An 11,939-nucleotide genomic window follows, 5' to 3' on the forward strand; every position below is an offset into this window, starting at 1 on the left:
TCATAAAAACAATTTTTGAGACAATTCAACTATTTATGAAAATAAAACTGCAATAAAATCACTTTTAAAAGTGAAACAAAATAATGCAACTCGATAATTAATTATACAATTCAACCCTACACACCAATAAATCACACATATATAATAGTGAACAACACACAGCTGACATAAATAACACACATATTTTATTTAATTAATTATTCAATAATTACACTTTTAAGATAATACATAATATACGAGTCATTATATCCTCCCCCCTTAAAAAGATAATGTCCTCAGAATCTGATTTAACTAAACAAATAAGGATATTTATCAAGCATGTCTGACTATAGCTCCCAAGTAGACTCTTCTTCTCGAGGATTTCTCCAAAGTACTTCCACTATGGGGATTAACTTATTTCTAAGGACTCGCTCTTTACTATCTAAAATTTGGATTGGCTGCTCCACATAGGACAAATCTAGTTGAAGCTTAATTGGTTCATACTCTATAACTTGATTTGAATCAGGAATATATGGCTTCAACATAGACACGTGGAACACATTATGGACATGCTGCAACTGCGGTGGCAACGCTATCTCGTAAGCGACTTTCCTTATTTTCTTCAAAACCTCAAATGGTCCTATAAATCTGGGGCTAAGCTTACCTTTCTGAGCAAATCGCACTAATCCTTTCCAAGGTGATACTTTTAGCAATACCAGTGACCCTACCTCAAAGCTCATATCTTTTTGATGTAAATCCGCATTCTTTTTCTGTCTATCCTGGGTTGCTTCTAACTTTTCCGAATCAATACCACTACATCTTTGGTCTGCTGAACTAGCTCAGGACCTAATAGTTTTTTCTCTCCTACTTCATCCCAATACAATGGTGATCTAAACTTGCGCCCATACAAGGCTTCATAAGGCGGAATCCCAATGATGGCATGATAGCTGTTGTTGTATGAAAATTCTATTAAAGGTAAGTGTTCGTACCAATTTCCCTTGAAATCCAAAGCACAAACTCTTAACATATCTTCTATGGTCTGGATTGTCTCTCACTTTGACCGCTTGTCTGAGGATGATAGGCGGTACTCATATTCAACTTGGTTCCTAGACATTCTTAGAGCTTGATCCAAAACCTTGAATTGAATCTCGGGTACCGATCTGATACAATGGACACAGGAACTCCATGCTTGGTCACTATTTCATCCAAATACAACTTAACTAGCTTTTCCAAAGAATACCTTTTGTTGATCAGGAGGAAATGTGATGACTTTGTCAATCTGTCAATGATTACCCAAATAGCGTCATGATTAGCTCTCTCCTTTGACAATCCCACCACAAAGTCCATTATAATCTCTTCCCACTTCCACTGGGGAATCTCCAAAGGTTGCAACAATCCACTTGTCCATTGATGTTATGCTTTTACCGTCTGGCATACGTGACATTTGTTAACCCAATTTGCAATATCCTTCTTCATTCCTGGCCACTAGAAGTTTTTCTTCAAATCTTGGTACATCTTAGTGTTACCAGGGTGGATAGAAAATCGAGAATTATGCGCTTCATGTAAAACTTCATTCTTCAGTTCCGTCACATTAGGGATCCAAATTCCAGAAGAGAATCTAAACATACCTTGGCTATCCTTTTGGGTGCATAGTTCTTCTCCTGTCAGGTTATCCAATTTTTTGCTCCATAACCCCCTCTTGACACCTATTAATCTTATCCATTAGTGCTGGTTGGAAGGTAATCTCGTACAGTTGCTCTTTACCTTCTCTTGGTACTCGAACTTCAATTTCCATCTTTTCTAAGTCTCATGCTAATCCTTCCGCAATTTGAACCATATTCAATTTCTCATTTATGCTCAAGGCATCAGCCACCATATTGGACTTACCTGGGTGATAGTTAATGGAACAATTGTAATCCTTGATTAACTCCAGCCATCTTCTATGTCTCATGTTCAAATCCTTCTGAGTGAATATATACTTTAAGCTCTTCTGATCCGTGTAAATATCATACTTTTCTCCATACAGGTAATGTTTCCACAGTTTCAAAGCAAAAATTATAGCTGCCAACTCGAGATCATGGACTGGATACTTCTGCTCATGAGGTTTCAATTGTCTAGAGGCATAAGCGATGACTTTGTCGTGTTGCATCAGTACACAACCTAAACCTTTCAAAGAAGCGTCGCTATAAATCACAAAGTTTCCTGTCTCATCTGGAAATGCTAGTACTGGGGCTGACACTAGTCTCTTCTTCAGTTCCTAGAAGCTTTCTTCACACTTCTCTGTCCAAATGAATTTCTCATTCTTCCTAGTTAGCTTGGTTAACGGAGATGCGATCTTAGAGAAATCCTTTACAAATCTTCGGTAATATCCTACTAGCCCAAGAAAACTTCTTACTTCTATCAGAGTCTTTGGTTGCTCCTATTTGGATACGGCTTCAATCTTCACAGGGTCTACCATGATACCATCTTTACTTACCACATGTCCAAGAAACTGTACCTCTGTCACCCAAAACTCACACTTGGAAAACTTCGCATATAGTTATTTTTCTCTTAACCTTTGAAGTGCAATTCTTAGGTGCGTTGCGTGATCTTCTGGAGTCTTTGAATAAATTATGATGTCATCAATAAATGCAATAAAAAACTTATCCAAGTACTCCTTATACACCCGGTACATTAAATCCATAAAAGCCGTCGGTGCATTGGTCAATCCAAACGACATCACTAAGAACTCATAATGGCCATACCTTGTTCTGAATGCAGTCTTGGGTATATCTTCAGGCATGATCTTCAGTTGGTGGTAGCCAGATCTTAAGTTGGTCTTTGAAAAACAACATGCTCCTTTAAGCTGATCAAACAAATCGTCAATCCTCGGCAAAGGATATTTGTTCTTTGTTGTTAACTTGTTCAGCTCCCTATAATCAATGCATAACCTCATACTTCCATCCTTCTTCTTTACAATTAACACTGGAGCACCCCCACGGAGAAACACTTGGTCAGATGACTCCTTTATCTAACAGTTCCTGAAGTCGCTTGGCCAATTCCTTCATTTTCACCGGAGCCACTCGGTATGGATCTTTGGAAACTGGTTCGGCTCCTAGTATCAAATCAATGGAGAACTCTATTTCTCAATCAGGTGGTAATCCTGGCAATTCTTCTGGAAAGGCATCGGGATAATCTCTTACTATGGGAATCTTATCCAAGGTAGGGGTCCCTTTCTTAGTGTCCACCACATGAGCCAAATATGCTTCACATCCTTGCCGCAACAATTTCTTTGCTTGTAGCACTGAAAGAAACTTCTTATCCTGCTTCTGTCTTTGATAGCTTATCCTTACATTATCTGTTGTATACATAACAACTCTATTTTTCTTGCAGTCAATATTTGCCTTATACAGAGACAACCAATTCATGCCTAGAATAACATCGAATTTTCCTAACTCAAAAGGTATTAGGTCAGCCGGAAAAGAATGTCATGAAATCTCTATGGAGCACTTAGGAAAAAATTGACTTACAGGCACTTTATCCTTATTAGCCACCTCTATGGTCAAAGGTTCATCTAAGTCTTTCAACATTAATTGCATTTTATTCACAAAGTTCGTGGATATGAAAGATTTAGACGCTCCCGAATCAAATAGAGTATTAACAGGTATAGAATTAAGAGAAAGCGTACCTGCAACTATATTGGAATCCTGAGCCGGAGATTTCTTAGTCATCTTAAAGGTTCTAGCTCTGGAGGTACTTGTTGCTGGTCCTTGGGACACACTTCTCTCTACGCTACCCTGGGTAACTGATCTACAATTCCTAGCAATATGCCCCATTTGCCGCAGCTGAAATAGGTTACTCCTTGGTTCTCAGATTTGCACTCCATGGAATAATGACCCTTCTGGCCACACTTAAAACAGTTGACGTTCTCTCTGTACTGACCACTGTACTTCGTTCTGCATGTCTTACAGTCGATCACCGGCTTGTTGAACTTTGTCGGAGTAGAACTGACTGAGGTAGTATTGGACCTAGCTTGTGGGAAATTCTGTCTCTTAAACTTCCGGTCTTTATTCTTTCCAAACCGTCACTGAAACTTCTGACTTACTCCTTCTTGTTCTGACTTTGCAGGCCCACCTTCAAACTATCTTTTCTTTTCACCTTTTTCCTTAGCAGCTAACCTCTAGTCACTTTTTATTACTAAGGCATCCTGAACTATTGAAGTATACGTCTTGAGTTGTAAGGCTACAACTCCACTCCTAATCTTTGTCTTCAATCCTTGTTGAAACCGCTTCGCTCTCTGAGCTTCTGAAGTCACATACACTGGTGTTATACGAGCCAACTCCGTGAACTTGGCTTCGTACTCTGTGACACTTCTGTCCCCTTGCTTCAATTCTAAAAATTCCATCTCCATCTGACTCTAGAGACAATCCGAGAAATACTTTTGCAAGAACAGTTCTGTAAATCGGGTCCAGAAATAGGACCTTCTCATTCTAACGCTCGTGTAGACTCCCACCAATAGTTTGAATCATTTTTCAGGAAATTACTAGCATAATATGTCTTTAAATCCTCACTCACCGTGGTAAGTGCAAAAGCCTTCTCCATTTCCTTCAACCAGATCCTGGCAGCAACAAGATCCACTTCACCTTTAAATTTTGGGGGTTTCACAACCTGAAAAGACTTAAAACTAACAGCTTAGGTCGTTCCCTACATCTGGTGCTGTTGTTGGATCTGCAGCTGCTGTTGTTGGATTTGCTACTGTTGTTGTATGAGTTGATGTTGTTGTTGTTGTTGTTGAAATTGTTGTTGCTGCTGCTGGAATTGTTGTTGCTATTGGGCCAGCTGAGTAGATTGTTGATGCAATAAATCTATCAATTCACTCATGGAGGGATCCCCAACATATCCGTAGTTGGGTTGGGAATTCTTCTTAACTGGCATTCTCCTGAAATATGGAAGTCATAAATAAGAAAATGGATTGCTCCAAACAGTTTATACATATGTATCAGGAGAGTGTTGCCACTAAGACAATATCCTCATCCTCCGATAATTGGATTCATCCTGAGTGAATGATTATATTCTAGAAATACTAGCAACAAAAGCAACAATAATAGTAACAACAATAATAACAACGCACAAGTATATATGAAAACTGAACAACATAATAAAGCAGCTAATATATAACAACCAACAGAAATTCAACTGATACAACTGGTATCCAACTAGAAAACCATCAGAGTACACAACAAAATTGGCTGAAATAACAGCCTCCAGCTAGTACAAACTACAACACCATAATGTACATATATAAAGAAAACAACTACAGAACTCCAGAAGAACCAACTCTGAGCTCTGTCTCAAACTGCTGCAACTTTGCTCTAACTACTGCCACCAATAGAGCCTATCTCGAACACCAGCCAGTTAACCAGGTCCTGGTACTAAATGGCCCTAATATGAGCTAATAAAAGGGTTAATAGACCTAGCTCTCTTAACCGCGGTCTGAGTCAAAGACCTCACTCGTTCCTGAATATCAGGTGAAGGGACAAGGATGCCCTGAAAAGATCCAACTAGCACTCGATCGAGGTGTGCATCCAGCTCCGGGCTCTGCTCTCTAATGAAAGACATGTTCACTGCCCGCTGAACATGATATGGAATCGGAGAAGAGGTACCTGAAGGAGCAGATGGAGGAACCAGAGGTCTAGAGGAAGAAGAACTGGGTCCACAGCCTGGTGGAAAATCCCTAACAGCAGATACGGATCTTCGTACCCAACAGGGACGGGCACTAGGTCCTGACATATCCCTCGGTATAAACGGGGGCACTGGCGGGGGAGGCAATGGAGGCTCCTCAGCTACCACGTCTATGGTCCTCTCTGAGTAGGAACTGTCTGAGTCTGATTTGTTCTCCCGGGATAGAGAACTGGAGATCACTATGGGCCACTGCAAACAATATAAATATACAAGAAAGACACAACAAGGGTAAAGCAGTTCTATCAAAACATCAATAGGTGTCAGGGTAACACCATCGGAACCCTCGACTGACTCTAAGGTTTGTTCCTCTACAAGAGTTGCTGACTCACACCTTAAGACATAGTTTATATACCTTTTTAACTCAATCCCTAACCAAAATCAGGGACTTGAACCTGTAGCTCCGATACCAACTGTGACGGCCTCAACCCCTGGGTCAGGAGTTGACATCACCAAACACAACAAATCAGAAATATAAACTACAAGATTATTATTATTTTATACTAACATGACCCCAAAGCCAAGATCCGCTTCAGGTTCAAGTATGACTTAAGTTACTCATTATTATAAACCATTTATTAAAAGTCTGACACACTAAACTTAGTCAGCAACTCATCAGACCGCACATGGTCTAATACTAACTACCTCAAAGGAGCCAGGTCTAGAAGGGGTTGAGACACGGTTCTGCCAAGGCCTGAGGGGTCTTCTAGAAATCTACGATATATATATAACAGATTGCAAGGGTGAGCATATAATTGCTCAGCAGTACCAACATATGAATATCAAGATAAAAACAGTATAGTAAAACAGTATTAGGAACAAAACTATAAATCAACATGAAATCAGTAATATGCAAATCATTTCGAACAACAGTAATTAAAAGAAACTGGATATCACTGACTAGCATGCTCTTAATAAAATAAACGTAGTTGTGTGTTGTGTAAGTACCAGAGTCCAATTTTAGCATGCTATTCACATTTATTATTTAACTGATCAATCACTTATTCCTTTTATGGGAATCTCAAATCCAAATCAGATACGTAATGGATATGTGAAGACAGCTGATCAGGCTATCAACACCAGACGGCTCTAACTGCCTTCCCACAAACCTGTTCCGGAACTCAGAGACTAGATAGGTCTCTGACCTGCTGGACTAATCGATTATGTAACGCACACAACCGAGTTAGGCTCTTGCGCACCCTCACTAGGCCACTCTGGCCCCCTATGTATCCCATATCTGATCGTTTATTCCAGTTTTCAAAATACTTGTACCTATCTCATTTTAAAAACCGTTCATTTAACAGTACACGTAAAACTGGTTCACAAATCATTTTCATTCGAGATAGGTACCTTTCAAAGTTACTTTTCCCCAAAACAGGTTTAAAACAATTATTTATAACTATAGGGGATAAGTAACTTAAAACGTGTATGTTCATGTACGAGAATAAGATAACAGTTTATTCATATGTATTGAACCATAAAAAGAATGGTCAGGGGTACTTGCCTTGCAACGCTTTACAGAAACCCTAGGTAGCTTTCATGTTGACTTTGGTTCTTGCGAGACTCGGTTGGGATCTACAGTAACAGAATACCCCAATTAGTTATACCGACATGCTTGATATCCTCAAACCTAACAACCCAATTCGATAACCCGAATTGTATAGCGGATATATACATAATCACGTAATCAGTATTCATATAAGGGTAACACGTTTTATATTATAAAGTACGTTTCTCGTATTTTTAAAATAAATTTTAGAAAATTTTTGACAACGACTCTTCTGTTTATAAGCCTACCCGTCGAAACATCATCGACGTCAATCCCAACAATTCACAATTCACGCCACAATACAATTTTCACAATTACACAACTATTTACGTATGAAACCAATCATACGAACCACTTTATTTATTTTATAAATTTAAGACTCAGAATTAATTCATCACCGTCCACCGTTGACTCACCGAAGTTCTTCGTCAACGGCGGTAAAATTCGTCGGTGCCCGATAAATTCGGGTTTCCATACGAATTTCACAGATTACAAAAAAAAATTCCTATACAAAATTATTAATATCACGAATACTTAATCAAATAATTCCTTCATAAGAAGGAATTAAAAATTAGTAAAAGTAGCAAATTAATTCGGCAACACAGACTGCACACACACACACACTCGCGCGTGTAAGTCACGCTCTACCAGAATCAACAACCGAAGCACAACAGCAACACAGCCAACCACGCACACTCACACAGATATCACACACAAAGATATACACACACATACGTATATGCATATATCAGATAAACAGGAACTAGGAAGCCAGAAAATGGCGGCGAAACACAGGGCAGGAACAGCCGAAGAAAGGAAGGAAGAAGACAGGAGAAAAAGAAAAGAATAGGAGAGAGAACTGAGGAGTCAGAGGAGAGAAATCGAGAGATTGCTAGAGAGAGACAAGATCGAGAGTCCATCCGAGAGAGACAAAGGGAAATTGATGTTTATTTTCCCCAAATTATAGACTGTAGACACGTATCCTTAATTGTGATACGTGTCGTTCTCTTATTCAACTGCAATTTCGCATTCTGCGGGTTAAATTTCATCCCGGGTTTACTTTTTACGAATCAAGTTACGGATAAAACAAACTCAAAAACTTACCAAAATAGTTTTAAAATTTTAAAAATATCACAAAACTAATAAAACATAAGTTTCATAATTTTTAAACCATTTTTGGAGTGTAATTTATACCCGCATTTAACGATTAAAGAAATCAACGCGCGGGTGAAATTAATCCCAAAATTTTCAGAAATAATTTTAAAATTCTCATAATATTTTAAACTACATAAAATATGAGTTTCGTAATTTTTGAAGCATTTCTGAATTTAATATTGAATTTATAAATAAATGCAATCAGAAAATTATTTAAAGATAAATATTTAATGAAATATTGATTTCTCAGTTTTATAAAATCTCAAAAATATTTATTGAAATTATAAATTCATAAAAATAATTTTAAAGACAATTAAAATACTTATTAAAATAAAATTGCAATAAAATCACTTTTAAAAGTGAAAAAAATAATATAACTCGATAATTAATTATACAATTCAACCCTACACCAATAAATCACATATATATAATATTGAACAACACACAGCTGACATAACCAACACATATATTTTATTTAATTAATTATTCAATAATTACACTTTTAAAATAATACAAAATATACGAGTCGTTATACATGGGAGGGATGTGGAGGTACTAAACAATGGGTTCAAGAACGACCTGAAAGAGGTTTGGCTAATAGCGAATGGAGAACCTTATTTCCTGATGTTGAATTAAAGGTAATTGATGTGCTACGTCAGATCATCTCCCTTTATTTTTGCAGTTAAATAGGAAAATTTATGTGCCCAAGAGCAAACGGTTTAAATTTGAGATTTTGTGGCTTAGGGAAAGAGATTGTATGACGATTGTCGAAGCAGGGTGGAATGAGATTGTTTATGATGATATTTTGAATAAAATTAATAATTGTGAAAGTAAGTTGGAAGAATGGGGTGGGGAGATTGTGGAAGAGTTTAAACAAAAATTGCAGAATGTTAAACAAGAATTGAGAAAGTATAGAGCACGTAGGGATGTTTATAGGGTGCATAATTATAAGGTCGCGATATAGGACTATCATGAGTTATTAAAGAGGCAGGAAATGTATTGGCAACAAAGGGAAAACAGTTATGGTTACGTGACGGAGATCAAAACTGACATTTGTTTCAAAAATATACCTCAAGTCGTCGGAGGAATAATGCAGTGAGTAGATTGAAATATAGTAGTGGTGTTTGGAAAGAGGAAGCATATGATATCCAACGAGTTATTTTTAAATACTTTGGGGATTTATTTAACTGAAGCATTAACGGCGAGGGAAGAAGTTAATACCATGACAGGGACACAGAATGAGCTACTTATGTCACCAGTTACGAGAGAAAGGGTGAGAAAGGCACTGTTCTCTATGTATTCTGAAAAATCACCCGGTCTAGATGGTTTGAATCTGATGTTTTTCAGAGTTTTTTGGAATATAGTGGGCACAGATGTGGTTAATTTTTGTAATAAGTTTATCACTGGAGGGGAGTTACCAGATGGGATAAATTATATTTTGGTGAGTCTGATGCTGAAGGTGAAGCAGCCTGAGAAAATGACTAATATGCGGCCAATATCCCTATGTAATATGCTGTTTCAGATTTTTTTCTAAATCTTAGATAATAGACTAAATCCTTGCTTGAACCAATTGAATTTTGATAAGCAAAGTGTTTTTGTAGAAAGGAGATTGTTAACAGATAATGCTTTAATTGTTTTTAAATTGAATCCTCATATTAAGAGAAAGTTGCAAGGGAAAAAGGTGATTGTTGGGTTAAAACTTGATGTCTCAAGAGCATATGATAGATTAGAGTGGAGTTTTCTGAAAATATGCATCGTAAATTTTATTTCGGTGAGGCTTGGATTGATCGGTTAATATTATGTGTTACATCTATTTCATATAACTTCATATATATTGAAAATTTTATTTGGAAATGTGAAATCTGGGCATGGTTTACATTAGGGGGTCTTATATTCCCTTATCTTTATATTTTATGTGTAAAGGGACTAAGTTTAATAGTTAGAAGGCATGAAGTAGCTGGTCTGATTCACGGGTGTATGATTGCAAGGGCCCTGCTATCTCGCATTTGCTTTTTACAGATGACTGTTATTCATTTTTTAGAGCTATGGAGGTAGAGGCGGCAACAATAAAGTCCATATTTCTTAGATATGAAGGGATGTCAAGATAAGCTATGAACTTTCACAAATCTAGTGTCACTTTTATTCTGAACACAACAAGGCTTGATAGGCAAAAAAATAGTCAACAGATTGGTATTAAGGAAGTGAAAGATCCAGGGAAGTACTTGGGAATGCCGATGCGGATTGGTAGAAATAAAAATAAAGTGTTTTAGCCATTAAAAGAAAAAATTATACAGAATTTTTATGTGTGGAGAGAAAAAAAGTATATTAAACCTAAAACTGCAGCTCGGTCTATGCCAAATTTCTAGATGAATCTACTCTTGATTCCAGAAGATTTGTATGATTAAATAGAAAAATTGATGATTTTTTTTTGTGGGATAATGGTTTAACAACAGGTAAGGGTGTCAATTAAATGTCCTGGAAATGGCTTTATGGTGTCAAGGTATGAAAAAGCTGCACAAATTTAATATAGCCTAGCTAAGCAAGGATGAAGGTTGGTTAATAATGAAAATTCTTTAGTTACAAAGCTGGTACAGGCTCAATATTATCCAAATGATGAGTTTTTGAATTCTAAAATCGCTTCAAATCCGAGTTTTTTATGGAGGAGTATAATGATAGCTCAGGAACTGGTTAAAATGGATGCAAGAAATATGTTGGGAATGGAGAGAGTACTCGGGTTTGGAAAGTACCATGGTTACCAGATGTTAGTAATGGGTATTTATCTACGGTGATGCCAAATGAACTTTAGGATATTACTATATCAAGCTTGATGAAGGTGGAACATTTTAAGTGGGACGAGGATATTATAGCTGGCATGTTTAATGACAGAGACATGGAACTCATTTTATCAATTCCTCTTTTCGTGAATAATGCAAATGACAAATATTTTGGTTGTTACATCCAAAAGGAAAATTTTCAGCATGTAACATTTATGGGCAATTACGGGGTGAGGATTTAAAGCCATATGCAAGTTTTTGGATGAACCTTGAGGACAAGGTTCCTTTGAAAGGGGGAGGTATTAATAATCCAAGAAGATCCGCAAGAGTATCCAAAACAAATTTCAAGTTCTTTGGTTAAATATGTAGTAGTTGTTCCTTATCTTTATTTTCATAAGAATAGGTCAAGTAATATATTTTATTTTCATTATGTTAATTAGCTAAAATAGTGCCAGTAGTTGTTAAGGTTTGGATAAGGGGGTGAAAATAGTAGTTTTTGGGTTTAGTGGAGAAGTGGGTGTTGCATTGTATTTAAAGTTTTTCTGCAGTAGTTTCTTTTATGATGCCTGAACAAACTTTCAAGGTCATTCTCACCTAAAGTAGAAAATTTTTGTTGTTACCATCCTAAGGACTGATCTGGACCAATCATTTGATATCAGAGCTTTAACATGTCCTCCAACAAAGAATGAATTGAAAATATTGAAGCCACCCTCGGCGGCTTGCAAGATCAGTTTTCTCGCTTGGAACTTGGAATGGCTGACAAG

Source organism: Apium graveolens, chromosome 3 (genome assembly GCF_009905375.1).
Source record: "Apium graveolens cultivar Ventura chromosome 3, ASM990537v1, whole genome shotgun sequence".
Classification (NCBI taxonomy): Eukaryota; Viridiplantae; Streptophyta; class Magnoliopsida; order Apiales; family Apiaceae; genus Apium; species Apium graveolens.